General features: G+C 47.6%; 1 pseudogene; it reads right to left on the minus strand.

The window, feature by feature from the left end:
- Positions 1 to 6,509: 6,509 nt before the first annotated feature.
- LOC103269097 lies at positions 6,510 to 9,254 on the minus strand (annotated as a pseudogene).
- Between the last annotated feature and the right edge of the window lie 993 nt (positions 9,255 to 10,247).

Raw genomic sequence — 10,247 nt, forward strand, 5'->3', positions numbered from 1 at the left:
GGCGGCGCGGGGCGGGGCTGAGGAGCGGGCGCCCGCCGTGAACTTCAGACCCCAGGAGAGACCCCGCACGCCCGGCGGGAGAGGGAGCCCTGGGCGACGGGGGGGTGGGGACTGGAGCTGCTGGCGTGAGGCAATAAAAGAAATGCGGCCAAATTCGCACACCAAGTGTGGTTCGTGGCTACTTTTTGCTAGTGGCGCTGATGAGGCGGTTCCCCTTCCGTCTCGACTGGGTCGTTAGCTGGTTTGCAGACCCTCTGGTGCCATCAAGGTCAGTGCCTTCCAAACTAGATGTGATGACGGAACTGGTTGTTTGGCTCCCAGTCCACTGCAGGTCAATACTTTTTTTTTTTAAATATTACTTTTGATTTATATATTTAGGGGTACACGGGCAGATTTCTCACATGCATATATTGTGTAGTGGCTTTTACATCTGGGCTTTTAGTGTACCAATCACCTAAATAGTGAAGATTATGTCCAAGAGGGAACTTTTCAACCCTTATCCCTCCCACCTTTGGTAGTCTCCAATGTCTATTAGTCCACCCTGTATGTCCATGTGTCCCTGTGAGATCAATACTTTAAAAAAAAAAAAAATTAAAATAATTACTGAAAACCTGAAAAATTTAAAACAACTTGAAGAGAAGACCAGCTTGGATGTTGTTTGGATGTTTCAGCAATATCATATTTCTATAGAAAATTTCTGAAGACATCCTTGGACTTACCTCCCTGAGGACCGGTAACAATGCAGAGGGACCTCTGCCACCACCCACACTTTGAATGTGGTGCGGGGTGTTGATGGAGAGGGTATTGATTTCACCCTTCCCCTTTGCTAGGGAAGTTATCAGCCCGTTGGACAGCTTGATCTGGAAGATGGAGCATGATACCAACCACTGCTCTATCCACCGAGCACATTTCACCCAAGCCCCAGTCAGACCTCTGCTGAGATCTTGGCCCCAAAGACTAAGCGCAGGGGGCATCAACAGTGAACAGGGTCGTTCACCTTCACCCTCCCCTAATGAGACCCAGGATGGGGCTGGTACTTGATACATATGACTTCTCTCAATTCACCCAGGGAGGTAGGCAAGAATTATCCCCATCTTTTATAGGTAGAACCTTAAAGTTCGGAGAGATAAATAAGTCACTCAAGGCACACTGGCATTGTAGGACAAGCCTAATAGCTCCCCTAACACTAGAAACTGTCTTCCCCGATGCCCTGTCATGCTTCTCTGAGATTGTATGGTTTCCATCAGAGTCAGTCATGGTGCACATCAAGAAAGGCTTGTCTGAGCCAGGCACAATGGCTCACGTGTGTAGTTCTATCTCATGGGCAGGCGGAGGTGGGAGGATGGCTTGAGGTCAGGAGTTTGAGACCAGCCTGGGTAACATAGCAAGACCCCCAACTCTGAAAAGAAAAAAATTAGCTGGGCTTGTTGGCATCTACCTGTCGTCCTAGCTACTCAAGAGACTGAGATGAGAGGATTGCTTGAGCCCAGGCGTTCGCGGCCGCAGTGAGCTATGATCACGCCACTGTACTCCAACCTGGGAAACAGAGCAAGACCTCATCTCTGAAAAAATTTTTTGAAATAAAAGTATTTTAAAAGTTAAAAGAAAAAAAAAGAAAGGGCAATCTGCCTCATGGGGACATTTTAAGGGACCCAACAGCTGAGGGAGTAGAAACTGCAAAAGGAAGGAGTAGAGCTTATCAGGAGGAAAACCCCAGAAAATCCACCCTTCTAGCCACAAGAAAACCCACCCCTGTGTGACAGCCTCAGGGTACCCCTATCCTGTTTGATCTAAGATGAAAATGTTCTTTCCTAGAGGGATAGTGAGACCCACCCCCACACAGCGAAGCCCCACAGTATCCCATCCATTGCAGAAACCAGGACGCCACAGGATGAAGGCAGAGCTGTGTTGCTATGGCAATGAGTTAGGCTGCCATGGGAACATGACAACTTGCCCCCCTCCCCATCTCTACCCTTGAAATCGCCCTCCAGGATTTCCCGGATTATTGGTACTGCTGTGAGCTCATGTCACAGCGTGTCAGGACAGCGTGAGGTTGATGCTTGTGAGGGCATTTTATTTCCGACACCCTGGGGTGTGTCTCTGTACCTCTAGGAGAAGAATCATAAACTCAACCCCTACTCTGTAAGTGAGTTGTTCTCCTAGCCCCTGGAAGCATCCCTTTCTCTGATGAAGCCTTTGAGTAGGAAGCGTCTGATGGTTTCCTGAAATCTGATCTTAACCAGCCTGATTTTTATAAAACTTCCCGTGACCCCATTTACCCTCCTTCACAGTCATACGTTTGGGCTGTGTATGTGTGCTGCTTCAAGTTCAGGAGAGTGAAATGCGCTCTCTGGGGTAAGAAACAGGTCTGTGTGTACAAGAGGGTATGTGTAAGAAGGGTAAATACGAGAGACTGCGTGCATGCTCCCATGCACAGGCCTGGTGACCTTGTGTGTTGTAGGCCCCTCGAGCCACATTTCAGGCCTTGTCAGCACAGCTGCAATCCAAGCATCCCCCAAAATCTTTCTTCTAGCTGATCCTGAGGCCCTGCTTCAGCAGTCAGCTGGAAGGGAGGTGCTGGCCTGTCCCGTGCTTCTTGCCGGAGCTGCTACCTTCAAGACTTTGGGCTTTGTTGTTCTTGGTCCCCTGTCTTGGAAAAAGACAGGGATCTCCATGGAACAAAAGGGACTTTGGGCTTCCTGTGGCTTGGAGGGAAGGTGAGGGGGAAGACTGAAGGCTGGGAAAGGCCCCAAGGATTCCCGTTCCTCTCTCCAGTCTTTCTGGGTGGGCTCAGAGGATGGGGGCACTGGAGCCCAGACTCTTGGAAGGAAGGCTGCCTAGGGGCACGCGAACCTACTCCTTTCTGGGATCTCTGGACAGTGCCCAAGGGGCAAGAAATCAGGAGGGCCCGAGAATCCCTTGTTGGGGGAAGTGGGAGGGTCCCTTCCCAGACCCCACTCCTTCAGGTAAGTCTTTTTTTTTTTTTAGTTGGAGTCTCACTGTCACCCAGACTGGAGTGCAGTGTCCGCTCTTGGCCACCGCTGCCTCGACCTGCTGGGCTCCGGCGATCCTTCCACCTCAGCCTTCCAAGTAGCTGGAACTATAGGCGTGCGCTACCACACCTGGCTAATTTTTTTATTTATTATAGAGATGAGATCTCGCTGCCCAGGCGGGTCTCGAACCCGCGGGTTCAGGCAATTCACTCAACTCAGCCTCCCAAAGGCGCGGGGTTACAGGCTGAGCCACCGAGCCCAGCTCAGGTAAGTCTTTTACGATAGAGTGGGCTGGTCTCCTACCCCTATGGAAAGGAATTTGGGGGCATGGGTGGGAAGCACACAGGGAGATCTCTGCCTCTAGTATTACTCTTAATACATTCAAAAGCAATTTTTGAGTACCTGCAGTGTGCCAAGCACAGGGCAACCTCATTTTATCCTCACAACTGCATGAGATGAGCAGTACTATCCACACTGCATAGAGGAGAAAACTGAGGCTTAAAAGGTTACATGGTGTGCTCAAGATAGCTGTAAAGTTATAGAGCCAAGAGTCAGGCTCCCATGTTCTAATTCCAAACACCATCGTCTTCCTACACATGACAGCCCTCCTTCTTCTCTAATCCCCACCCCACTTCAAAAAGTACCACCTTCAGCATGTTTGTGTCTGCTCGCTTCCTAAGCCCCTTAAAAGGCAGCAAAGGAACAAGGAAGGTACAAACCTTCAAGACAATGAGGAGGGAGAGGCAGCCATGGTGGACTAAAAAATAACAAGATTTTGAAGATGGACATTATATGAAGGACTTGGCAGAGCAAAGGAAGCTACAAGCTCAAAACCAACAAAGGAGGTGATGGAGGGACATGACTGATCCATGCCCAGGACCAAGTCTCAGTATGTAGAATGTCAAGTAAAGACAAAGCCTGGAGACAGGAAGACTGGCTACCAATCCGTGCATGGAAGAGTCAGACTTCCTGAGTCCCCTCCCCTGGCCATCATAGACAGGCTATCCTGTGACCCCATGGGGTCACAAGCCAACAGCTTCCTCTTTATTTTTATTTTATTTTACTTTTATTTTTTGAGTCAGGTTCTCATTCTGTCACCCAAGCTGGAGTGCAGTGGCATGAATATGGCTTACCACAGCCTCAACCTCCTGGGCTCAGGCGATCCTTCTGCCTCAGCCTCCCAAGTAGCTGGGACTACAGACCCACGCCACTATGCCTGGCTAATTTTTTGATGTTTTGTAGATATAAGGTCTCGCTTTGCTGCTTAGGCTGGTCTTGAACTCCTGGACTCAAGTGATCCTCCCAACTCGGCCTCACTTCCTCTCTTGAGGACTGCAGTGAAGACCCTCTGGTCATGAGGACAGCAAGCACAATGAGGATGAGGATAAAGAGAATGGGTGAAAGAGAGGGACTGTGAGAGTCTTTTTTAGGTCCCTCCATCTGCCTCCCTCTTAACCATGAATGGAGAGTCAAGGACTCCCAGGAGTTTAAAAAAAACCTCAAGTTCAGAAAGGGAGACTGAAGCAAAAACACAGAGGAGATGGTTTCTGCAGAAAGCAGAGATAAAATTTGTGTATGTGATTAAAAAAAGAAGTACTATAAAATTTCCCAGCTTAACCACTTTTAAATGTACAGTAAGTATATTCACATTGTTGTGCAACAGATCTCCAGAACTTTTTTTATCTTTACAAGTAACATTTTTAAGAATTTGTCTGTAATATCTTGAAAGTATAAGAGATAATTTAGCATCTATAAGACAAGTTGCGGATGCAATAAAAACAGAAGTAGGCCAAATGTGGTGGCTCACGCCTGTAATCCCAACACTTTGGGAGGCCGAGGCAGGAGGATCATTTGAGCTCAGGAGTTTGAGACCAGCCTGGGTAACATAGTGAGACATTGTCTCTACAAAAAATTTTTAAAATTAGCTGGATGTGGTAGCACATGCCTGTAGTCCCAGCTACTCAGGAGGCTGGAGCAAGAGGGATCACCTGAGCCCAGGAGTTGGAGGCGGTAGTGAGCCGAGAGCATGCTACTGCACTCTAGTCTGGGCAACAGAGTGAGACCCTGACTCAAACCAAAACAGAAACAACAACAAAAACCAGAAGTAATCAGAAAAGTCCTTTGGAAATTAAAAACATGAAAGAAAAAATTTTTTAAGAAATTAAAAGAGCTCCTGCCGGGCTAGGTGGCTCATCCTGTAATCCCACGCCTTTGGGAGGCTGAGGTGAGTGGATTGCCTGAGCCCATGGGTTCGAGACCTGCCTGGGCAACCTGGAGAGACCTCATCTCTACAATAAATCAAAAGTCAGCCGGGCGTGGTAGCGCGCGCCTGTAGTTCCAGCTACTTGGAAGGCTGAGGCGGAAGGATTGCCGGAGCCCAGCAGGCCGAGGCTGTAGTGGCCGGGAGAGGCCACTGCACTACAGTCTAGGTGACAGAGTGAGACTCCAACTCAAAAAAAAAAAAAAAAAGAAAGTAAAAGAATTGGAACACAAGTTAAGGAAACCTCCTTGAAGGTGGAACAAAAATAAATCAAGCTATAACAGCCAGGCACAGTGGCTCACACCAGTAATCCCAGTGCTTTGGGAGGCTGAGGTAAGAGGACTCTAGGAGTTTAAGACCAACTTGAGCAACATAGTAAGACACTGTACAAAAAATTGTTTTAAATTAGCTGGGTATGGTAGCACACACCTGTATTCCCAGCTACTCGGAAGGTTGAGGCAGGAGGATTGCTTCATCGCAGGAGTTTGAAGCTGCGGTGAGATAGTAGCACCACTGCACTCCAGACTAGGCAATAGAGTGAGGCCTTGTCTTGGAGAAAAAGAAAAAAAAAAATGAAATCAAGAGATAAAACATAAAAAAAAAAAAGAAAAACAAAGTTGCAACATCCTACTACTATGAGATCCAAGAAGAGAGAAAAGAGAAAATTAAAAAGAAGAATTCTGAATGGAAGGACATGAATTTCCAAACTGAAGGGGCTCACTGAGTGCCCAGAGCAATGGAAAGAGACCCAGGCCAGGCACAAGGAAACAGCAGAGGAAGGCCCTTGGGATGAAACCATGGGGAAGTTGGGAATCGGAATTGCAGCAGACTCGGTCACATCAGAAGATATTGGAAAAACTACTTCCAATTTCAGGGAGGAAGTAATCGCAACCTAGAATTCTTTTCACAATGAAACTCTCAAGAGTAAGGGTCAAATGGAGACATTTTTGGACATGCCGGGACTAGAAATGCTCACTGCTCATGACCCTTTTTTCAGGAAGCTTTGGAAGCACCTTCCCCATGCAAACAAAGGTGGATACTGAAAAATAAGAAATCTTGCACCTGTGCGCAGAGCAGAACTCCCAGGAGGAAACTCCACTGGAACTGCATGGAAAGGAGATGTGGAGCATCTGGGGAGAGTTTATAAGGTCACAGAAAAGAAATAGCAGGGGAAGGGCAATGGCAAACTTAACAAAAGCAAAAAATCACACAAGAAAGGAAATGTAATCATAATACACAGCAACAATAATTAGTCATTATTGTAAATACTGCTTTGACAGGGGCCTTTTTCTTTCTTCTTTCTTACTTGCCAGACTGTCCAAAACTTTGATCTTGCTTTTTCTACCTTTAGAAGGAGGCACTTCATGTTCGCTATGGTGACCACAAGAGGGATGTTGTCATCCTCGTCCTCTGATTCTGAACTGTTCTCCTCTACACTGTCTTGTGAATGCTCTTTTGAGCTGTCTTCTTCTTTGGAATTCGACTGATTCATCTCAAACAAGGTCACATCCATTTGTGTCATTTCTCTGAGAGAATCATCAATATTTTCAATATTGAAACAACCAGATGGTGCAGTCCCCATTTCTTTTCTTAGCTTCTCATTTGTCCGGGGCCATCTGTGAGAGAAAGGTCTGTCCTTGGTCCAATAAGGGACTCCCCCGGATCTGGACTGTTTGAAGGGTGGTCTTTCTGGAATTAGGCTAGGAATTGATGCGCAGCCTGCTCAATATACCTTCATGGCCCTCGCCCCTTACCGTCAGTGACTCCTGTGACACCAAGACCCCTGAGCAGTCCCTGGTGGACGACAAACAGCTCAGGCTGGCCTGGGGCTCGCCGTGGGCCTCCGTGCCTCCTGAGACCTTCTGAGTCTGCACACCCAGTCCGGGACGCAGGAAAGACCTGAGTTTTGATTTTGTCAAAAACTGGAGGGGTGGAGTATGAGAAAAATCCTCATCTATCATAAAAGAAGATCAATCAAAAATGTATAAAATTTAAAAATTAAGAGATGGCAGTTTATACATCGCCTTTAGGAATGTGAATGACCAAAAACGCAGAATAATCAAGAGTTGAATTGAACATTCTTGCCTCTGTGGAGTCAGGCTGGGGGCTGGAAGTAGGGGTGGGATTGGAGGTTGCTGATTTTTATTACAAGCCTTTTAGTCTTATTGATTTTTTTTTTTTTTGAGTCAGGGTCTCACTCTGTTGCCCAGGTTGAAGTGCAGTGACGCAGTGGCATGATCACAGCTCACCACAGCCTCAGCCTCCTGTGCTCAGGCCATCCTTCCACCTCAGTCTCCCGAATAGCTGGGACTATAAGATATACCACCACATACTGGCTAATTTTTAAATTTTTTGTAGAGACAAGATGTCACTATGTTGCCCAGCCTGGTCTTGAACTCCTGCCTCAGTCTCCCAGACTGCTGGGATTACAGGTGGGAGCCACCGTGTCCCACTGTGTTATTGATTTTTAAAACTAAAGTATTTTGTCTGATAAAAATAATAGGAAGGAAAGGAGGGAGGAAGGAGGAAGAAAGGTAGAAAGGAAGAAGGCAGGGAGGGAGGGAGAGGTCCATTTTCTGGGAAATGCATTCTCAGGGTACTGACAAAGATTCTTTGCTTGACCAAACTTCAGTCAGGCTTCTGAATCTTCTGCTAGGTCCATCTGGGCACTTCTTGGTAAAATTCAGTTTTCACAAAGAACCCTGCTAAGTCAGTTTAGCAAAAATCTCCCCTGATATCTGATCACCCTTGAGATCTGATCAGGTTTCTCATCCCCCACCATCCTCCAAGAGATGTCAGATCACCCTTGCTTGTCTTCAGCAAGAATCCCGTCAGGTCAGTTGAGCCAGAATCCCCGACTTACCCTTGGTGTTTTCTCTTAGTAATTTTCATTTGCTGACACCCACCCCTCCACTCACTGGCTATAAATTCCCACTTGCCCATGCTCTATTTGGAGCTGAGCCCAGTCTCTCTCCCCCTGTTGGGCCCTGTTGCTGTGGTCCCTACACCTATCTCCATGGTCCTGAATAAAGTCTGCCTTACCGTGCTTTAAGAGTGGGAAACTGCCGGGCTGGGGGGCACACCTCATCCACAAGGATACCTGCTTAATGAACATTTGTATACCTAACCCTGAATTGTACCCCACATCTTTAAAATAAAATTTTTTTTTCAAAATAGAAGTGTCATTAGATAATTTTTCTATATTATCACAACCCCTTTCCCTAACAGCCATCCCCCATGCCAGCTATGCTTCTGCTGGTGACACTCAGCACACAAACCCCTAGCAGCCTCCCATCAGAAATGCCACCCCTCCGTCACCTCCTTCCCCGGCACCTGCAACATTTCCTCCACCGAGTTGTTGTACTGCCACACATTCCTCTGGAAGAAAGATCTTCCAGCTTACCCCCACTTGACAATGAAACAGACTCCTGATGCCACTGGGGAGAAGCTGTTTTCTGTGTTTTTAACTTTCATGCTTCAGGGTATTGGTGTCAGTCCCACCACATTGGATGCATCTCATTTCAGGAGTACCCTTCAGCCAGGCTGTCCTACCAAGCCGCAAGCCCCCTATGTAAGCTGCCTTCAATTTTCCTGGGTTACCACTTGAACAGGCCGCACGCTGGGATCACCCCAACCCTATGGGTTGAATTTCTGTTCCTTTAGGGTCCCCGGAACAAGCAACGAAGGATGTCTGGTTCTTCCCACCCCTACCCCTCCCTGTCCCTTGTCCAGAGCTCTCCAAATAATCATTCCTTCCAGAGGGTCCACTCCGCCCACACAAGGTATCCCTGGGAAGTTATGAAGCTGCATTCTAGGTCTTTCTTTCCCTCTCAAGGCCCCAGCTGCTCATCTCCACTGAGCTCAGTGCCTCATCTGATTGGAAAATTCCTCCAGAGCCAGCTGGGGCCCCGCAGGGAGGGGGGAGCAAAGCATGACGCAGTAGGGACAGGTGGAAGAAAGAAAGACAGGGTCACTGCTGATCTCCTCACCTGTTTCCCCATTCGTTGTTTGTTGTTTGTTTGTTTGTTTTTTAGACAGGGTCTTGCTCTGTCAGACTGGAGTGCAGCGGTGCAATCTGTAGCCTTGATATCCTGGGCTCAAGTGATCTTCCCACCTCAGCCTCCCCAGTGGCTGGGACTACAATCTTGTGCTTCCATGCCTGGCTAATTTTCTTTATTGTACAGATGGGTTCTCGCTATGTTGTCCAGGCTGATCTTGAACTCCTGGCCTCAAGCAATCCTCCCACTGCAGTCTCCTGAGTAGCTGGGACTACAGGCATGAGCCAACGCACCTAACTAATTAAAAAAAAAAAATTTAGACATGTGGTCTTACTATGTTGCCTAGGCTGGTCTCGAACTCCTGGACTCAAGCAGTCCTCTTGCCTCAGCCTCCCAGGTAGCTGGGACTATAGGGCCAGAGATAATTAGCTCCCAAATACTAAGTCTCAATGAGTCCAATTTGTACCTCTTTACTGCCTCCCCTTGGGCAGGGACCATGGTAAGGGTTTTCCACTAGACTACTGATGCCAGGCCATATCCACACCCATTCAAAGCAGCACAAACCAGACTCTTGGCTGGGAATGGTGGCTCATGTCTATAATCTCAGCACTTTGGGAGGCCAAGGCAAGAGGATTGCTTGAACCCAGGAATTTGAGACCAGCCTAGGCAATATAGTAAGACTTCATCTCTACAAAAAATAAAAAAAATTAGCCAGGTGAGATAGCTCATGCCTATAATCCTAGCACTTTGGAAGGTGGAGGCAAGAGGATTGCCTGAGTTCAGAGGTTCAAGACCAACCTGGGCAACTTGGCAGGACCGCGTCTTTACAATAAATCAAAATATTAGCCAGGCATGGTGTTGTGTGCTTGTGGTTCCAGCTACTTGGAAGGATCGCTTGAGCCCAGTTGGTTGAGGCTGAGGTGAGCCATAACCGTGCCACTGCATTTCCAGACCCTGACTAAAAAAAACAAACAAAAAAAAAAAGCAGGGCTCGGT

Source organism: Carlito syrichta, unplaced genomic scaffold (assembly GCF_000164805.1).
Source record: "Carlito syrichta isolate Samal-C Ts95f unplaced genomic scaffold, Tarsius_syrichta-2.0.1 Scaffold309080, whole genome shotgun sequence".
Classification (NCBI taxonomy): domain Eukaryota; kingdom Metazoa; phylum Chordata; class Mammalia; order Primates; family Tarsiidae; genus Carlito; species Carlito syrichta.